A 20,302-nucleotide genomic window follows, 5' to 3' on the forward strand; every position below is an offset into this window, starting at 1 on the left:
CAAGAATGTGGCTCTACTCATAAGCATAATTTCTTTTCAGACTTTAACTGACATTATATTTGTGAACATTTTGATACTGAATCTCATTTTCCTTTCTCGCAAATAATTTTAAACTTTGAAAAGACAGAAGTGCAGAAATATACCTGCTGTGAGAAATGGTAATAGTTTCCAACTCTGCAAATGCATTCATTTATATATTTAAAAACAAAATCATGAGGCTGGTAATTTTGAACTTTTGGATGCAACCATTTGTATTGTTGAACTTGATTTTGGTGCTCATTAACTAACATGGAACTGTTGGGCTGAATGGCCTTTCCACTTTATCATAAAGTTCTCATTTATGAACTACTGTGAACAAGAAGGAAATTTCCTTTTTCTTAAAAAAATCACTGAATTAGCATAAAACAATTCTGAATCAAGGAGAAAGAGTTGCAATATTTCAAGCAGATAAATGATATTCACAAAACAAATGTAGTATTCACCTGGAGATTACACAGCTATTAAAACAATGCTGGAGAAAATATCCATGAAAATTTTGCAAATGCCTCCTTTTTTTAAAAACACATTAGAAATCATGTCCCTTTTGGGGGGGGTGGGGGGGAGTCAGTTAACCAAAGGCACAACACAGGAGAAGTTCTAGAAAAAGGTCTTACAAACATATGGATTTATTTTGTGAATTAACAAATCCAGTCACAATGCTGACTGAGGCATCTGCATAATCGTGCGTCATGTATTCCCACAGGTGAAATAAAATATTAAATGGATTAATAGATGAGAATGTACCACTTAGCTGTTCCTTGTTGATTATTCTAGAGAAAGTAATGTTTGTGTTCTAAAGTTATTGGTAATGTGATCAAGTTCATTTTTTTTCATCCATATGTCAATAGGCCTGTCTGCTTTAAGGTTTTTGAATAAAACCAAAACTTGCATGTCAATATTTGAGAAAAGTAGGGACATTATTGCTGGTGTTCTGGCCAATGTTTAACCAACACCAAGGTAAAAAGAAACCCAGGTTAACTGGTCACTTTTTTTTTTCATTGCTGCGTATAAACCTGGTAGCTGCATTTCACTTCATTGACAGTGTTTCTGTGCTATCTAGTTGCTTGTAAATTGTCATGATGCTCCTGAAGTCATGGGTAATGTTTATATAAAAGCAAGATATCTTAATGTAATATGGTGTTTCCAAAAAACATACACAGTAACTATGTTAATCAACCCAGTATGGAAAATATATTGTTGTACAGTTCAGTGATATTTCCCGCACAAGAGAGCATTTGCTACCTGAAATACTAAGACAAAGGCAGTGGTTATTGTTTTACTTCTGAGGATGCTTGAAGTAGAAGTTAAAAGAAGGTCCAGTCTCTGGAATTCAGTTAATGTTAACATGTAAACTATGGTTTCTAAAATCTTTGAATGTGGAACTTGTATTTGTTCTTTATCTTTCTTCTCTGGTTGCTCATTTGGGTGGGAACCTTGATGCATAGCCAGCTTGTGCTATTAACTTTAATCAGTTTACATAAACAGTACTTGGCAGTGAAGCATGTTTGTGCTGCAGTGGCCCTACCGGGTAGAATTCCCAGTCCTTGGGAGGGATGTTATGCTGCTTGTTAGAACCTGACTACATGACTGAGGACCTGACTACATGTGTTTGGCACAAGGCCAGATGTTTATTGTTCTCATATTTTCATACAAATAGAACGAGACCATTTAGCCCTTTAAGTCTATGCCAGTTCTTGGGACATTCCCAACAGTCCTATTTCCCCCACTGATTTTCCCTGCAACCTATTTTCTCTCACATTAACTACCCCCTGATCCTCCTGTTACCAGAGGTAACTTACAGTCGCCGATCGACCTACCAACAGTCTTTGGGATGTAGAAGGAAACCAGAGCATCCGTGGGAAACCCACGCTGTCAGAGGGGAGTGTGCAGACTCCACAAGGTCCAGGTTGCTGAAGCTGTGAACTACCTGCTGCACAGATGTATTCTGATAAAATGTTCAGGGTGAGCTTGGGTGAGGCCATACTGAGCTGGCTAGATAAGATAAGATATCTTAGTCACATGTCCATCGAAACACAGTGAAATGCATCTTTTTGCGTGGAGTGTTCTGAAGGCAGCCTGCAAGTGTTGCCACGCTTCTGGCGCCAACATAACATGCCCACAACTTCCTAACCCGTACATCTTTGGAACGTGGGAGGAAACCAGAGCACCCCGAGGGGAAACCCACGCAGACACTGGGAGAATGTACAAACTCCTTACAGACAGCAGCCGGAATTGAACCTGGGTTGCTGGCACTGTGATAGCATTATGCTAACCGCTATACTACTGTGCCTGCCTTCTGCAGATCGGGATTATTTGCTTAATATTGCTGCATGGGTCCTCTGCTCTTGATCAATATTGTATGAAAAGTTGTCCTCAAATTGCTTAAGCCAGGTTTGACATTGTATGTGGTGAGGTCAGGTTGACTACAGATTGGCCCTGGCTGGTTGGGCTTTAATTTGGTGCTTGAGCAGACCTACACTTGTTGAATGGGAAACAAGCTTGTTTGTTAATTTGAGTAAAACCTTCTCAGCACTTTCATTACCACTGACATGGTTCAGTAGTCAACTGTACAGATTTATGTAATACTGGGCCTTGTGGATCATGGTGGTCCTAAATTCAAGCTTTAGCTTCAGTGTGGACAGTCTAAGAAGGGAAACATTGGTTAGGTTGGCTGTTACTGAGTGAGGAAGGACAAGCCAGACTGCAATGTCTTTGAGTAGTTTGCTCCCATCTGTTGCCTTTGCTCTCTTGGTAACAAATGGCCACTGGAGTGATTAGGAGGTCAATAGTGGCAGTGGTCTTTTGAGGAAGAACAACAAAAGACTTTAAAAGGAAGAATAAAATCTCTTCTGGTGCTAAATTTAATTTTCATAGGAAGAAGCTGAAATCTAAATCCTGCAACTCCCACCCCAATGACACTATGGAAGGAGCAATACCAGAAGGACTGCAAGATGGCAGCTTGCCACTACCTTCTCAATGGTGTTAAGGTTTGCCAGTGCACACTGCCCTTGCCAGTCATGTCCACATACCAAAAAAAATTAATAATGTTTTTAAAAAAACTCAAGACACATTTCTATGGATATGCAGTCAAGTTTAATAGCATTTCTGCATTGTAATTGTATGTACAAATGGGCATTTTCAGTTGACTGTATCATGGGCTTTCCAGTCACTAAGCAGAAACTGACTAATGGAAGGGCCTAATTATGTTTACTGAGTCAATGCAATGATACTTATCTTGAGAATAAACAGTCAATTCTGGAATCTGAATCTGCTTAATTGATCTGAAGATCGTTATCATTCAACAGTTTAAAGAATGATGAAATGACAATAACTTCATCATGTTACAAGTTTATTTTTGATCATCCACCATTTTCATTCTCTAATTTCTACTGAAGCTGACCCAATGTAAAATTACAGATCTAGAAGTTCAAAGCAAAGGTGTCTGATGATTTAGTGGATTGGTGAAGGGTTTCAACCGAAATGTCAGTTGTCCATATGTCTCCACAATCTGCTGTCTTACCTACTAAGTTTCTCCAGAAGCTTGTTTTTTTTTTTGCTCCAGGTTCCAGCATCTGTAGTCTCTTGTCTCCATTTATTCATGTGAGCTAACACACAAGAACTAGTCAATCGACATTTTTTCCAATCCTTTTGTGGCACATGCAGGATATCTAGGCACTGTAATGCCCATACACCACCACAGGGACTACTGTCAAGCTGCAGGGAAGGTGGGGAAGGAATGGATAGGACAAAGAGAATATATGGAGAGGGTGAGGCCAGGGTTACTCTGGGTAAGCTGTAAACGAGATCTTCTGGTCAATGGGTTAATGTAGGCACTCCGGAAGAGAGAGCGTACTATGCCCTCTCCATCCATTCCCTACTGCTTGATACTATTATTTTCTCTTTCCCGGTTCTCACAAGGGATCTTTGACCTGAAACCTTAACTTTCCACAGATGCTGCCTGACATGCTGAGTGTTTCCAGCATTTTCTGTTTTAAGATGAGATATCTTTATTAGTCACATGTACATCGAAACACAGTGAAATGTATCTTTTAGCGTAGAGTGTTCGGGGGGGGGGGGGGGGGCTAGCCTGCAAGTGTCGCCACATTTCCGGCGCCAACGTAGCATGCCCACAACTTCCTAACCTGTACGTCTTTGGAATGTGGGAGGGAACTGGAGCACCCGGAGGAAAGCCACGCAGACACAGGGAGAACGTACAAACTCCTTATAGACAGTGGCTGGAATTGAACCCAGATCGCTGGCGCTGTATGCTAACCGCTACCCTACAGTGCCTGCCCTTATTACATTGAAGAGTAATTCATAGGCTATGTAGCAGCTGATATGGCTGTGATAGGTTCTATATAAATGCAAGTCAGCCTTTCTTTTAAATATTGCATGGATCTCATTGTTATTAAAAGAGAAATGAAACACCAACAATTGAAATGTTCCTTTCGTTTAACTTCCTCCATCTGTTTCTAACAAATCACTTAACAGAGGCTAGCAATTTATACTGATGTGGAAGGAGTTTATTATTATCAATCAAAATTCTGCTCAAAATTTCAGTTCCAAAATGCTTAACATCTTCTAAATCAATCTTCCTGTTTTTAAGCCTCAGGCTAAGAATATTTTGTTTGGCAGTAAGATGATACACTTTGAAGGGAAAATTCTATTCACCTTGATCATGACACAATGACAAAGCCTTACCATTATATTTGTGTCATGAACACACACACTCGCTATATTCTACTCTTTGGTGAAAGGGGAAGTCCCATGTTAAATGTCCTGAAGGCTAGTTTGTAACTGTCCACCCAGCAGAAATCAACAGACATTTGGTTAAAATGGCCCATGAGAATTTAGTAACTTTGTTCTCACTGCCATCCCACAGGTTCCTCTGAGCAGCTAGGATGGACACTCGACTGAACCCAGCAGAGTCCTCTGATGAGGCTTCGTGGGGCTTAATTTGTTCTTTGTAGTCTGTACAATGAAGCCATTGTGGTTTCCCTTTAAGCCAACCTGGCAGCAAGTAGTGTTTCCCAAGACCTTCCTCTTGCAACTTAACCTTGTCCATAACTTTGCATTCAGCTACCACATGTCACCAGGTTTGGGCCAGAGACTAATGGGTGACCTTTGAAAATTAGGAGTTAAATTTTCTCAGTTCCACAATTGAGGTTGAGGTGGTCTACTTCCCCCCCCCCCCCCCCCCCCCCCCCCCCATTTGCCCTATCCCCACCTCACTTATTTTACCCCTTTGATTTCATCAGAATTATGTTTGCAAACTGCAAATTCCATCTTCCACTGACTGTAAAGCCTGCTTTCCAGCAAATGCTGTTTCTGCAGAATGCAGTGTTTTCCATTTGTGTCCCCTGAGTCGCCTTGTAATTGGTGTGGCCACCCAGTCAGAGAGCTCTATTAACAGTATGATCAAAGAGCTGCATTGGATGACTGAGATACACGGAGTTTTGGAGCCTGTGTTGGCTGCCTCTATCCAAAAGAACAATGTTGCTTGTAACTTTGCAAAAGTAGGATGTGCAAGGCAAAATAATAAAATCCAGGAAACAATGCAAAGTGTGCCACAGAATGACAGTGAACTAAAATTTTCACTATTACATCTTGGTAAAGTGGCAGGAATTCTGGCATTTACTTGAAAAAAAATTGTTTCCGTGTTTAGATTTAAACCAGAACACCAAGAATGAAGCTTAGATCTGAAAGCAAACAGAACCATTAGTGCCTGTCAGAAGGAAACTGGTCAAAACAGTTGCAGATCTGGGTTGATGATTTTAAAACTGGTAACCTAGGCAGCTTCAGTAAAAAGATGTGGCTGGGGTCTTCAGAAGTATCACTTCAGACAGTGTTGGATACAAACTCAGGAATTGATTTGAGCGACCACATTACAAAACACACCTCCTGTTCAATTAAAAATAAGCATATCCTTCATGTCTTGCATCTGTTGGGCAAGTCTTTAGTTTTAATTAGAATTAGGGGAAAGGAAAGCCTCTAGTTCTGGTTGAACTGGTGGTAGATTGTTTCCTCCACCAGTTTGAATGGTGTAAATCATCACCTCCTGAGCAAATCTTTTTTTACAAACTTGCTTTCCTTGATGTTTATAAAGGAAATTAAGGTGAAAGCTGTTTTCAGCCTCTTGCTGGTATCAACAAGTTACAAAATAAGTAAACATTTCTGACAATTCCACTCAAGTGATTTGCTAAGTATCTTGGGGATCGAATGTCACGCGATGTTCAAAGTTGGTCTACAGTTTCTTGGTTAATGTGGGTTTGGTTGGTTCTCAGGTTTTGCTTTTGTGGAGCTGTTAACAGTTCAAAGGAGTACATATTTAAAATTTGGTTGGTGTATAACTTGTATTGTGTGATTAGTATTGCTTTTATTCTATTACTCTAGATTTTAAAATGATGTAATCGTTTAGCTCCATATTATGCAGTTGATTTCCATGGCTGCAAGACAAATGAAGATTGACCCATAGCCATTACAATAAGCATAAGTGTCTGAGAGTTACATTGCATCATCAGGAATGCCTACTGTGTTTCCATCAGTGAAGCACATTTACTGATGCCAGCTAAACTGATGGAAGCAGGAAACCTCACTGAAGTTGACTAATCCAGTATTTGCTTTGTAGTCAACACATAAATATGTGAACAAAGTCAGGATTGAACAAGGAGCTAAGATCTTTGAGGTCAGATGCCTCTACATTGATAATTCTAAGCATTACAATGCCAGAAGCTCTCATCTTAAGATTCCTAACCAGCCTGCTATAATGATTTAAGGATCTTGTGGTTAACTTTAAAAGAGCAATTAAGACTTTTAAAAAAAACTATTTATACAGAACGGTAACGGGCTCTTCTGGCCGAATGATCCCACGCTGCCCAATTACACCCATGTTATCTACTAACCCGTACATCTTTGGAATGTGGGAGGAAACCAGAGCACCTGGAAACTCACGCAATGATCTCCAATCATAAACTTGCCCTGGCCTGTATGTGGTAGAACTAAAGCAATTAATTTAAAATGCATATACTAAATTGAGAAACGTGCAAGAGAGAATGAAGCCCCTGATTTCAAACACCAAGTTTTTGTAAATAGATAATACTTTACACTTTTACCAGTGGAAAAAGAAATGATGTCAAACTTTTTTAAAAATCCTTATGGTAGTCACTATACTTCAGAAGTGGTATTAGTTGAAAGCATTTTGGAATGTCCATGGTCTTAACAGATTCTATGATATGTAAATACTTCTAAAATATTTGTACTGAGTAGATTGGTCAGGTGAGAGGGACATTCAGTTCAGAAACTGAATCCAGGGAATGTGACTTGTAAGATATGAATCTTTGTAACAATTTGAGATTTAGAATTCCAGGAACCTTGGGGGCATTGCTGTCATTCTTCATGTTGTGCAGTGTGCACGGTATCGTTCTATAGCTCGTGTTCTCCAATTTATGGTAGGTCTTTATGTTTATAGTTTACTTTTGATGCAATAGGCAGAGACTATTGGGAGTAGTTCTTTGCGCATTGTGAATTAGAATGGAAAAAAAAGATTTTTAATGGGACGATGTGAGTTTTGGGTTATTTTTCTTTCTTGATCTCCTTTCCTCTGCACTCTAGCCCATGCAGTTGGTGCCTCTGAGAAGCAGGAAGTTGAGATAAGACTTTTGGATTTCTCTACAGCACAATTAGTGCTGTGTAACTTGGTAACAAACAAGATAATTGTGTCAACATCTCACACACCCATATAAATTTCCTCATATGAGGGTCAAATAATTTGCACCAGAGACCAAACAGCTGACGGTAAACCACAGGAACTTGCATCTGTGTCAGTGGCATGCCTTCACCTGAAGGAGTGAGATAATTTCAATAACTAGTTCTTGTTGTCATTAGTCTTGTTTAATGAGTATCGCAGAAAACATTCCACTTAATTAAACAGAAACCTGTAATTAAGTAGAGTTCCAAGGCAATTTTACAATGGTATCAAACAATGTAATGTTCAGTCACGTAGGGCAGATGCATGGTCAGAGAGTAAGTTTTAAGGAGGATCTTAAAGGAGGAAATCAAATGGAATGGTGGAACTATTTGGTAAGTAATTTCCAAAGAGATCTTGGTAGCTGAAGCCATGGCTCCCAAGGATGGAGTAATTAAAATCAAAGATGCTGGAGACCAGAAGTGGAAGAATGTAGGTACGTTGGATACAATGTTCATTTTTTATAGGAAACGTAAATTTGTTTATCTTATTTAAATAAATTTAACAATTGTCAAGTACAGGTAGTTAGCACTTATAAAGTCATAGTCATACAGCACAGACAGGCCCTTCAGCTCACATTGTTCATGCCATGTCGATTACCCATCTATACTCATCCCACCTACCAGCAGTTAATCAGTAGCCTTCTATACCTTGGCAATTCAAGTGCTTGTCCAGATACTTTTTAAGTGTTGTGAGAGTACCTGCCTCCACCTTCTTGGTGAGTGTGTTCCAGATTACAGCTACTATCTGGGTGAACAAATTCTTTCCTCAGATCACTTTTAACCCTCTTGCTCTTCTCTGGTTTTCATCATTTCTGTTATGGGGATAAATTTCTCATTATCTACTCTCTCTATGTCTCACATAATTTTGTACAGCGAAATCAGCTCCCATCTCAGCTCCAAGGAAAGCAGACTCGGCCTATCCAGTATTGATTCACAACTGAAACCTTCCATCCCAGATAACATCCTGGAAAATCTCCTCTGCACCCTTTCTGTGCAGTCATGTCTTTCCTATGGTGTGTGACCCAAAACTGCACATAATACTCTATACCCTAACCAAAGTCTTAAAGTTTTACCATGACCTCCACACTTGTATATTCTTTGCTCTGGCTAATGAAGGCCAGCATCCCAAAAGCCTTTCTCACCACCTTTATCTGTTACCACCTTTAGGGGTCTATGGATTTGTACAACAAGCTACTTCTGTTCCTCAATTCATCATAGGGTTCTGCCTCTCGTAGCATATATCCTACCATTCATGGACCTCCCAAAATGCATGATCTTGCACACATCAGGATTTAAATACAATCTGTCATTGCTCTTCCCAACTTGGCAGCTGACCAATATCATTCTGTAACCTAAGACTATCCTCCATGCTGTCAACAAAACAATTTTTGTGTTATCTGCAAACTTACTGATGAAATCTCCTAGATTCATATCTAAGTTACTAACATATATCCTCTGGACTCTCAACTTGTACAGCTTTTCCAATTCATCCTTTTAAAGTTGAATGTATGTCATGTAAAAACAGGCTAAAGCAGAGTACAAGATGGTGGCTGGTACATTTCCTCTTCAGTGCTGTGTTCTTCGTGATACAAACATGCAAATGAACATACACATTTAGGAGCAGGAGATGGCCATTTGACCATCAATTCTACTCCACAATTTAATAAGATCACAGCTGATCTGATTGTACCTCAATTGTACATTCCCACCTACCCATAGCAACCTTTCACCCTCACATATCTAACTCTGTCTTTAGTCAATGATGCTGCTTCCAGCACCCTTTGCTGAAGACATTGTGGAAGATAATGATCCTTTTGAGGAAAGAAAACTTCCTCAGCTGTGTCTTAAATGGGTAACCTGTTTGTTAGGATTCATAACCTTTGGAGTTTTTTTTAACATATTGTCCCATTACTTTTCTCTCTGGTATGTAACACCACCAGACTAGAACCTTTAAAGTCTTTTATTTGATGCACTAGGTCAAAATATGCTGGTTTCTGGACCCCATTTGTTTTATTTTCACTACATTTTGTGCTGCACATTTTGCACATCCCAGTTGATATTTCAGTACCCATTGCAAGAAACTATGCCACACTTACTTAAGGGGCATTGTAAATAGAAATGCTTTCAGAAAGTACTGTGGGCATAATCCCTCATCTTCATGAACTGTTACGTCTGTAATTGTTTTAATTTCTGGGAATGTTCAGTCACTGTAAACTTTGCAACAGCTCCAAGACAGCCACAGTACTTGGTGTACTTTCATGCTCCACAAAGATGGTCGCAGTAACAATGCCACTCTTCTACCAATATGCAGCACTTGGGTGTTTCAAGCCAGCTGAACAAATAAGTCCATCCATAATATCCAGATATTTGTTGAAAATACAGTGTGCTAATAGAATAAGTTGGAGACATTTGGGAAGAGTAGATGGTCTTTGCACAACATGGACTAGTTTCTCATGACTGCTTTGATATAAAATCAACATGGAATTTTGTAACATTTCTCTTGTAAGGTAACACAGAATTTTAGAGTCAGTGAAGTACTTCAGATGTGTATTGACAGTTCTAATGTAGGAACTGTGTAGCCAACTACTCACAGTAAGCTCCCACAAACAATGACGTGATGTCGGTTGAGCAATGGATAATGGGCAAGAAACCAGGGAGGAACATAACCCCTGCCCTCCTTTCAAATAGGGCCACAAGATCTATTGTCCACTTGAGAGCCTTGGTTTAATGTCACATTCAAATAAAGTGCAAATGTGGCAATGCAGCACCCTCTCAGCACTGTGCTGAAGTGTCAAGCTTAGAGTTTGTCCTCTGTTCCTTGTTCTATTCAGAGGTAAGTGAGACGTGAGTATTACTGACTGAATTTTTCTTTATGCATCCTCAAATTGGTAACAGTGCAGTGCTGTGGTTTCACTGGTGTCAGCTGCCCATTGTGAATTAATTCAGATGAGCTTGGACAATATCAGCTGCTATAAATTCATCTCTTAATTTTAAAGGTTAAGAAAACAGGAATTTAGTGCAGGTGGAATGTTAACCAGAATGTTATAATGTGTTTCCATGTATTGACAGGGAAGTGCTGAAACTTGGGGAGAAGTGAATACTTTAATATCTATCCCTTTGTATGGTGATAGTTGTTTCATTGAAATGTAAGCAACTACCATGAGTGCTTCCATTCACTGAGTTTGGTACTGAAAGATTGAAATGGAGGTGATGTCATTTTTAATGTAGTTCTATCTGGAGAGAAGCCTGAATGCTGCTTTTGGAGGGGACCATTTATTTGAAGCCAGGAACCAAGGAAATGCTTTTTTTTAACATTAGTAGAAGATCCATGGTTTGTGTTCTGTGTGCAGAGCAGCAAAGGAGTTGAGGCTCGGGAGGAGTCCATTTGGCCTGTTAGTTCTATGCCAACTTTTGGTGGTGATCCAGTCAGTCTCATTGCCCATAATTCTGCAAAGTAATTTCCATCAAGGGCCTATCCAATGTCCTCTTGAAAACTCCAATAGACATTTTCCACCATCCTTGCAGGCTGTTTGTTTCAAATCCTGGCTACCTTTCAATTTTTCCTCCAAACCACCCTCCACCCATTTGTGTAGTTTGCGCAAAGTTCTCCAGCAGTTTCCCTCCCAATCCCTGAATGACCTGCTGATGGGAACAACTTCCCTTTACTTACCCTGTCGAAGCTAGTCTTGGCCTCGTACACCTCCTGTCAAATCTCCTTTCAACCACCTTTGCTCAACAGATAACAACCCCAGTGGCCGCAGTCCCTCATCCCAGAAACCACTCCGGCCAACCCCTTCTGCATCATACAACAGTTCCACATCCTTGAAGTTAAGGAACCAGAATTGGATACAATATGTCCAGCTGCAAATTTCTACCCCTTTTCTCCTTCGTAAACCTTTTATAACCAATAAGCTAAAGTGTGTAATCTGTATGTAAACCATGTTTGCTCTCTTAATTTATCTTCTAGGCTGCTCATAGCAGTGCCCAGGAGGTTAACGTTTAATTCCCAAAGACTCTGGGGTTGTGCTGAAGACTTGGCAACCCTACCTCAAGCCAGTATTTGCTTATGCTAAATGTTCTCATTTATCAGAGGTTCACATACATCTTCTATCATGTTTAAGGTTAGCCACCAAACTGAAATTATTTTTTTAAACTTAATTGAAAACTGATCATTCAACACTAACGTCTGTTGAATCTACCTTTTTTCTTTGTTCAGTACCCTTAATGGAACAGGTCAGCAGGGTACTGGCAACTCTGTTCACTTTCTGTGTATAAATCTAAACCGATCTGCTTTTTGAAACTGTTATTTTGTGTTTTCTAACAGGCTGGTTTAAAAATCAAATCCCAAGGCTGTTTAATTACCCCTTAATGGGAGTTTTGGTTTGGTGCAATGTCTGATGTTTGTACATGGGTTGAGCCTTTGGTCTTTCTAACATGTGATACTGGTTTTTGTGATTCTGCACCACTGTCTGTGTTCTTCCCCTCATTGCCCCAATGTAACTGAACATGAATGGGGATCAGTTGGATGTTGGGTATCTGCAGTTTTGAAGGGTAAGGTTTTATAGTGTCTCTCAAGCTCTTGCAAAACCAACTGCAGATCCACCCCTTACCCAGCCTATTGGCCCCATTGATTATGTCATCTCCTTTGGAATATTACTTTCCATATACATCAGCTGTTTTATATTTAACTTGAAATTAACCAATCAAGAAATACAATCATCATGATAATTTGGAGCACTGTGCTTCTGATATTATAGAGGCTTGGTTAATGACATTATTCACTGTAAGATTCATAGAGTGTAGTATCTGGAAGTTCCTTTTGTTTCTATTTGTATAAACAAACAATCAGAGGCTGAGCAATAAACAACATCTTGAAGCCAGTAACTCTCAACTAAACTGGGGTGTCTGGTACAATAATATATCAAAGTCCCATTCAATTCTTCAAGTAGCACCTGTACACCATAATGAGAATGGCATTTTGGCAAATTATAGAACGTAGAACATTACAGCACAGTACAGGCCCTTTGGCCCACGATGTTGTGCTGATATTTTATCCTGCTCTAAGATCTATCTAACCCTTCCCTCTCACAGCCCTCCACTTCTCTATCATTCATGTGTCTATCTAAGAGTCTTTTAAATGTCCCTAACATATCTGCCTCCACTACCTCTGCTGGCAGTGCATTCCACGCACTCACCATTCTCTGTGTATATAAAAGAAACACAACTTGCCTCTGACATCCTCCCCCGCTATACCTTCCTCCTATCATCTTAAAATTATGCCCCTCGTGTTAGCCATTTTTGCCCTGGGAAAAAGGTCTCTGACTGTCCACTCGATCTATGCCTCTTATCTTGTACACCTCTATCAAGTCACCTCTCATCCTCCTTTGCTCCAAAGAGGGGAAAACCCTCGCTCACTCACCTATCCTCCTAAGATGTGCTCTCCATTCCAGGCAGCATCCTAGTAAATCTCCTCTGCGCCCTCTCTAAAGCTTCCATGTCTTTCCTATAATGAGGCAACCAGAATGGCACACAATACAATGGAACACAAAATGTGGTCTAAGCAGAATTCTATAGAGCTGCAACATTATCTTGCAGCTCTTGAATTCAATCCCACGATTAATGAAGGCCAACGCACCATACACCACCTTAACAACCCTATTGACCTGCGCGGCAACCATTCATGTACATTCCATAAAAGTTTTTTTGTTTTTTTTCCAGAGTTCATGATCACACTTGAATCTACTTCAAAAGTAAAATTCTGCAGATGCTGGAAATTTGAAACAAAACACCTTGCTTAAAATGCTCAGCAAGTCAGGCAGCAGCTCTGGAGAGAAAAGCAGAGTTTAATATTTTGGGTTGAAGAGCTTTTGACCCGAAGATGACTGATACTGTCTGGCCTGCTGAGTATTTTAAGCAAGGAGTGTTTTGTTATAAATTGACTTAAATTGGTGTCTTTATCTTGTGTCAATAGAACATCAACAGGTTATACTTTTTATTTTGTATTTCTGCCTGGATTCTCCCTCCACCTGATGATACAGGATAGCACATGGTTCAAGACCAACCACTACCCTCTGTCTTTTCACATAAGAGGATATAGCCAAGATAATCTCTAACAGAACAGGGAGTTGGGAATCCTCTTTCCACAGATGCTGACTGACTTTCTGGGAAAGGTAAATTAAGTTAACTATTTGATGAAGTGTCATTGCCCTTAAAAGTTAACTTTGCTTCTTTCTCCACAGATGCTGCCTGACTTGCTGACTACCTTTCTGTGCTTAGTTCAGATTTCCTGTAGTTTTATACTTCAGAAATCTCCTGCATTCATTTGCTAAAGATCACTGAAGAATTTCTTTCCCCCATGTTACTGGCATTCACCATGTTTCTCCCACCCCAATCACCACTTCTACTTTAATTCACAAATACAATTGGATAGAGCGGTCATTTGTGAAGAACAACTTGAATGTCTGGCCATTATTCTGATGAGCTGCTCCTGCAACCTCAGGCAGTAGCTGTCTGGTTTCTTCCCAGTGGCCAAGTTGTAGGCGTCACTAGTTGGGTCAGCATTTATTGCCCTGAAGTGTGTGGGTGTGTAGGGCAGTTAGGAGTCAATAACATTGCTCTGACATTGCAAATGATCGCAGATCAAGTAGAGATGACAGATTTCTTCCCTAAAGGATGCAGTGAACCAGATGGCTTTTTACAGCAATCTTTCAATTCCATTGTCACAGTTACTGAAGTTGGCTTTTCTCTTTTCAAATGCTGCACAGCTCTGTGGACTGATCTGATGTTCAGTCTCAGCAGGGCAATTAACTGAGTAAAATTACATTTTGGCCACGAACTCCAAATTTAATTGGCCTCATTGTGTTCGCTGCTACTGATAGTTTCAAATGGAACAACTTGCAGCAGATCCGGACAAGTCCGGGTTTTACCTGGAAGTCCGGGTTGGCTCGCTGATAGATGGCGTTGCGTTTGTCACTCCAGCCCGTTGTTGGACTCTACGGGGAGTCCAGCCACAAGAGTTCGAGCATTCCAGTCATAGAGAGACAATTTGGCCACAGGCCCTTTGACCTCTATTCACACTAATCCCACACTAATCTCATTTTAATTTCCTTCACGTTCTTGTGTTACATTATTGATATTACACTGGGGATCCTGCCTCCTGAGGTGCTCATTAGATCCATCGCCAGTGTCCTCGCTCATATGAGTGACAATTTCAAGCCTGGAAATTCAGAAGAAAGTAATTTTTTTCATTTTTTTCTTATAATTTGATGTTTTAATGAGCTTTTCATTTTTTTAATGCATTTTATTTTCATGTCTTTGTAGCAATCTTAATGGCTTTCAAATGTCTTTGAATATCACTTTTACATGGCCGTAATAAAAGACTAGACTCCCCAGCCTATCGAAAGCTGCCTCCTGCACAGTTGGCTGTCTGCAGCCCACCCAGTGCCGAAGCCTAGCCACGCCTAGCGAGACTCCTGGCGGGGCAGCGCACTCGGCCCCCCTGCCTGCTTGAGTGCAGCCAGCTGAATCCAGCTCGAATCAGCCCAATGCTTTGAGTTCTTTTTTTAGAATGCAAAGCTTGGCAGGTTTAAATTTTAAAACTCTGGCAAATTTTGTTGATGTTAATGTTATTTTTGCAAAGGATATCTGCCCCATAATTTTGCATGATAAAAGGCTACTTGAGCCTCTCTCAAGTGAAGAACTGCCCAGTGTTGCTGACACCTGTTGCTTGTGCTAACATGCAGAACAGATTGAGGGAGCCCCATGCCATTTGCATTGGCCTCTTCACCATTACAATTGGAGAGGGATGCTTTAAGTGGTGTAATTGTAGACTTTGTAGATGCTGAAGTGGTGCATTGATCAGCAACACCAAACACTGGCAGCCACATTTGTTGCAGATTTGCCAGCAATGCAACTGTCTCACACTCTGTGTTCAGTTTTTAGCTGTGACATTTTTCTTGCTGCACAGCCAGATTCTGGTGTCTATCACTGAGTCAGAAAAGGAGCAAGGGAAGCTCCCAGTGTCAGAAAATGTTTTCTGCTTCAGAGGGGGAGGTTACTGAATTCTTCTGGCTGGTGTGCTGCAGGATACCAGCTGTGAAATATTTCAGGAATGCTGGATAATCCCTCTATGCCTCCGAGGAGGTTATGTTGAGTTCTCTGGCTAATTAAAGGTACATGCACCCATCTTCTTTATCATTGCCCCTGAGTTCAGGGAAGAAAGATGACAAATATAGACCTTCTGTGCTGAAGGTATAATTGTAGTTTCCACGACAAGTAAAATTTGAATGTTAAAAAGACCTTTCTAAAATACTGACATCTTGTGTCCTTTTCTGTACAAAAGAATCTAATTGCAGGTTGGGAAATACTGGGTTGTTTCACTTGTCCTGTCTGCTAATGAGATCATTGTAACCATCCAACGATTATAGGTGGAATTAATATCATAAATGTAACAGAAGAAGGGAAATGCTTTGTATTTTACTCTGCATTGCCTTTACAGATTTAAGCTCTGTTGTGCTTTACTGATACATAACTTTATCAGTAGAAGACTGAGGGGAAACATGATAGAAGTTTATAAAATTATGAGAGACACAGATAGGTTAGACAGTCAGAATCTTTTAATCCCGGGGTAGAAATGTCAAATAGCAGAGGACATAGCTTTAAGATAAGAGGGGGAGAGTTTAAAGGAGATGTGCAGGGCAAGTTCTTTGATGGAATGGAGGGATATGGATCATGTGCAGGCAGAAAGGAGTAGTTTAATGTGATATCATGGTTGGCACAGACATCGTGAGCTGAAGGGCCTGTTCCCGTGCTCTGTTGTCCTATGTAGGATATAAGGCACAGAGCCAGTCCATACTGGCATTTATGCTCCACCCTAGCTACTTCCCATCTTTTAGCATAGCCCTCTGTTCCCTTCTCTGAAGGAGGATTCCAAGCATTGAGTTGACTAAGCTGGATACAGCTAGCCGTCTGCCCAAACTCAACCAGGCGGAGGACTGATCAAGTTATACTGTCTAGCTATCGAAAAACAGAAAAATGCTGGAAACACTGGGCAGGTCGGACAGCATCAGTGGAAAGGTCCGAGAACATTCTTGTTCCAATGCAGGGTTTCTGAAATGAAACATCAGCTCTGTTCCCCTGTCCACAGATGCTGCCAGCCGTCATGTCCATCTACACCAATCCCACTTGCCTGCATTAATTCCATCTCCCTCTGTGCCCTGCTCATTCCAGTACCTGTGCAGGTGCCTCTTAAATATTGTTACTGTTCCTGCCTTCACCACCTCCTCTGGCAGCTCATTCCAGATACCAACTACTCTGTGTGAAATATGTACCTGCCAGATCCCCTTTAAACCTCCTCCCTCTCAACTTAAACCTATACCTTCTAGCTTTAGACACTCTTACCATGGGAAATGGACTCCTGACTATCTACCCTATCAATGCCTCTCATAATTTTATACACCTCTAACATATCACCTCTCAACCCCCTTTGCTCCAGGGAAGACAGACTCATCCTATTCAATCTCTCCTTATAATTCAAGCCCTCCAGTCCAGACAACATCCTTGTGAATCTTTTTTGCACCCTTTCTCACTTAATCATATCTTTCCTGCAGTGTGGTGACCAGAACTGCACACAATACTCCGTGTGGCTGAACCAACATTTTGTACAACTGTAATGTGATGTCCCAACTTTTGTACTCAATGCCTCAGGCAAGTGTACCAAATGCTGCCTTCACCACCCTATCCACCTGTGTTGCCACTTTTGGGGAACTATGTACTTGCACCCCTAGGTCTTTCTGTTCAACAACATTCCCCAGGGCCCTGCCATTCAATGTAGATCCTGTCCTGGTTTAACTTACCAAAATGCACCACTTTGCATTTGTCTGAGTTAAATTCCACCTACCATTTCTTTGCCCACTTTCCCAGTTGATCAATATTCTGTTGTAATCTTAAATAACCTTATTCACTCTCCATTATACTGCTAATTTTGGGGTCATCAGCAGATTTACTAAATATGCCACCTACATTCTCATCAAATAATTAATATTATACAACAAACGACAGAGGACCTAGCACCGATCCCTGCAGCACACCACTGGCCACAAGCCTCCAATCTGAACAACCCTCCAAGCCAATTTTCCATTCAATTGGCTAGCTCGCCCTGAATCCCATGTGTTTTAACCTTTCGACCAGCCCATTATGTGGGGTCTTGTCAAAAGCTTTGCTAAAGTCCGTGTAGACAACATCTACCACCCTGCCCTCGTGAATCCTCAATCTTTTCTTAAAACAAAATGAATCAAATTCTTTAGACATGATTTCCCACACAAAGCCATGCTGACTATCCCTAATCAATCCTTGCCTTTCTAAATGAAAATAAATCCTGTCTCTCAGAATCCCATCCAATAACTTTCCCCACCACTGATATAAGAATTACCAGCCTACAGTTCCCTGGCTTATTCCTGTTCCCTTCTTAAGTAAAAGTACAACATTAGCTATCTTCCAGTACCTCACCTGTGGCTAACTAAGTTGCAAAGATCTCTTCCAAGGCCCCACTGATCTCCTCCCTTGCTTCCCATAACATTCTAGGATATACCTAGTCAGGCCCTGGGGATTTTTCTACTTTTGTGATTCAAGACCCCCAACGCTTTGTCCTTTGTAATGTTGACATCCTCCAGGATATCACTTTTCTCTCCTTTTGATATCACTTGTTTTCATGTTCTTCTCCACAGTAAGTACGGATGAGTAGTTTTCACAAGATCTTGCCCAGTTTCCACGGCTCCACATGTAGATTAACACCTTGATCCTTAATGGACCTACTCTGTCTTTTTAGCTACCCTTTTACACTTAATGTACTTGTCGATTCTTTTAGGATTCACCTTTATCTTATTTGCCAGGGATATCTCATGCCCCCTTTCTGCCCTCCTAATTTTCTTCTTAAGTGTACTCCTTATACTCCTCAAGGGACTTGCTTGATCCCAGCTGCCTATACCTGACACCTGCCTCTATTTTCGTCGTCTTTAGACTCAACTAAAAAACACGCTTTCTACTTCCTTCAGAGAAAATGGCCAATGTCCACTGTTACGGACTCAGTGAAAGTCCCTTTAAGATAGAGAATGTGTGTGTGGGGCGTGCTTACGTCAATAGAAGATAAAGGACGTAATGACGTTGAAGAAGTAAGAAGAAGAAGAAGAAGGGAGAGAGGACACAGCCTGCTGTTTCTCTATCGATGGATGAGAACAATAACTGTGTTTGCCACTGAAATCCATGTATGGAAGTTGAAGTAATCCGGTGGAGTTCACTTTGTTGCTGACCTGTAGAAGGAAACAAGGTATTTGTGTGTGGACGACCACGGTTCGGATGCTTTTCGGGGTGAGGAAGTCACTACGAGTAAACACTGAAGTGTCGTTTGGGTTCCATCGTGGAACATTTGGATTTCGTATGTACTCTCTCTATGTTTTTCTACATCTACATCTTATCTTCAGACAACGGTGGTTGTTGAAGAAGCCCTTGCTCATGTTTCACCTTATGGCTTGCGGAACTGAACTTTAAGAACCATTCAGGAACTGGGAGTTTTGGACTTTGTCACACACACACACGAAGAGTTTAGTTTTGGGGTTAACGTTCGAGGTTTTAACATTTTTGAATTCTAACATACTAACATTTTTTTAAACTTTTATTTTACGTATTATCATAAGTAGTGATTAATAAAATAGTTTTAACACTGAATCATGCTCAGTGTGTTTCTTTTGTTGCTGGTTCATGACACCACTTTTCAAAGGAGAGAGTGCTTCGAGATCTCATTGTTCAAGAGAGACCAATAAAGAAAGGAAAGATGAGGCATAGTGAAGAGGTATGGTAGATCATGTGTGAAGGAAATATAACCCGTGAATTAAAAGTTGAACACACTGCATTTTGCAGTTTAATTTACTGTGAATGATCTATACTTAATTTCACATCACCAAAATTGATCAGACAGAATGATCCTTTTGATAAACTAGCTTTTTAAAAGGTGTGGCTAAAGTAATGCTATTGTTTGTAGCCCTGCTATTGAACTGTAAACTTAACAGGACAGTTTTGCAGTTCACACTCTATGAATGGCAGCTTAGAAAGCAACGAAGAGGTCAGAGTGCTTTGTCTTTGGTTATATTTGCTCCTTTAAAAGCTCAACATTTTCCAAGATACAAGTCTTGCCAGAGGCAACAGACACTGTATAGAATACATTCATATTTTACTTTTGAATCCAGTTTGCAAGTGGAAGTAATTATTCATAGGGTAGAAAGCCAATAATCTTAAGAGTTTTTTTAAAAAAGTCATCCCATATTTGTACTTTTAAGTAAGATGACTTTCTTTGCAAAAAGCATGGAGTTCATCCATGCACCATGAAGTGCTGCCCCTTGCCATTCAAAAATATCACTTATTGCAATGGAAATTTGCTGATTGACACTCCAATAGATGCATGGGAAAGGGTGACAAACATGCATAATTTTCAAAGGTATTTTAAAAAGTAAAATTATGAAATTTC

At 40.4% G+C, this 20,302-nt stretch overlaps 1 protein-coding gene across 2 annotated transcripts in view; it reads left to right on the forward strand.

Annotated features, from left to right (window-relative positions):
• Positions 1-20,302, forward strand: part of LOC127582998 (protein HEG-like) — a 69,667-nt gene that overhangs the window by 12,587 nt on the left and 36,778 nt on the right. The window lies entirely within an intron of this gene.

The sequence above is a fragment of the Pristis pectinata genome, chromosome 25, assembly GCF_009764475.1.
Source record: "Pristis pectinata isolate sPriPec2 chromosome 25, sPriPec2.1.pri, whole genome shotgun sequence".
Taxonomy (NCBI): Eukaryota; Metazoa; Chordata; class Chondrichthyes; order Rhinopristiformes; family Pristidae; genus Pristis; species Pristis pectinata.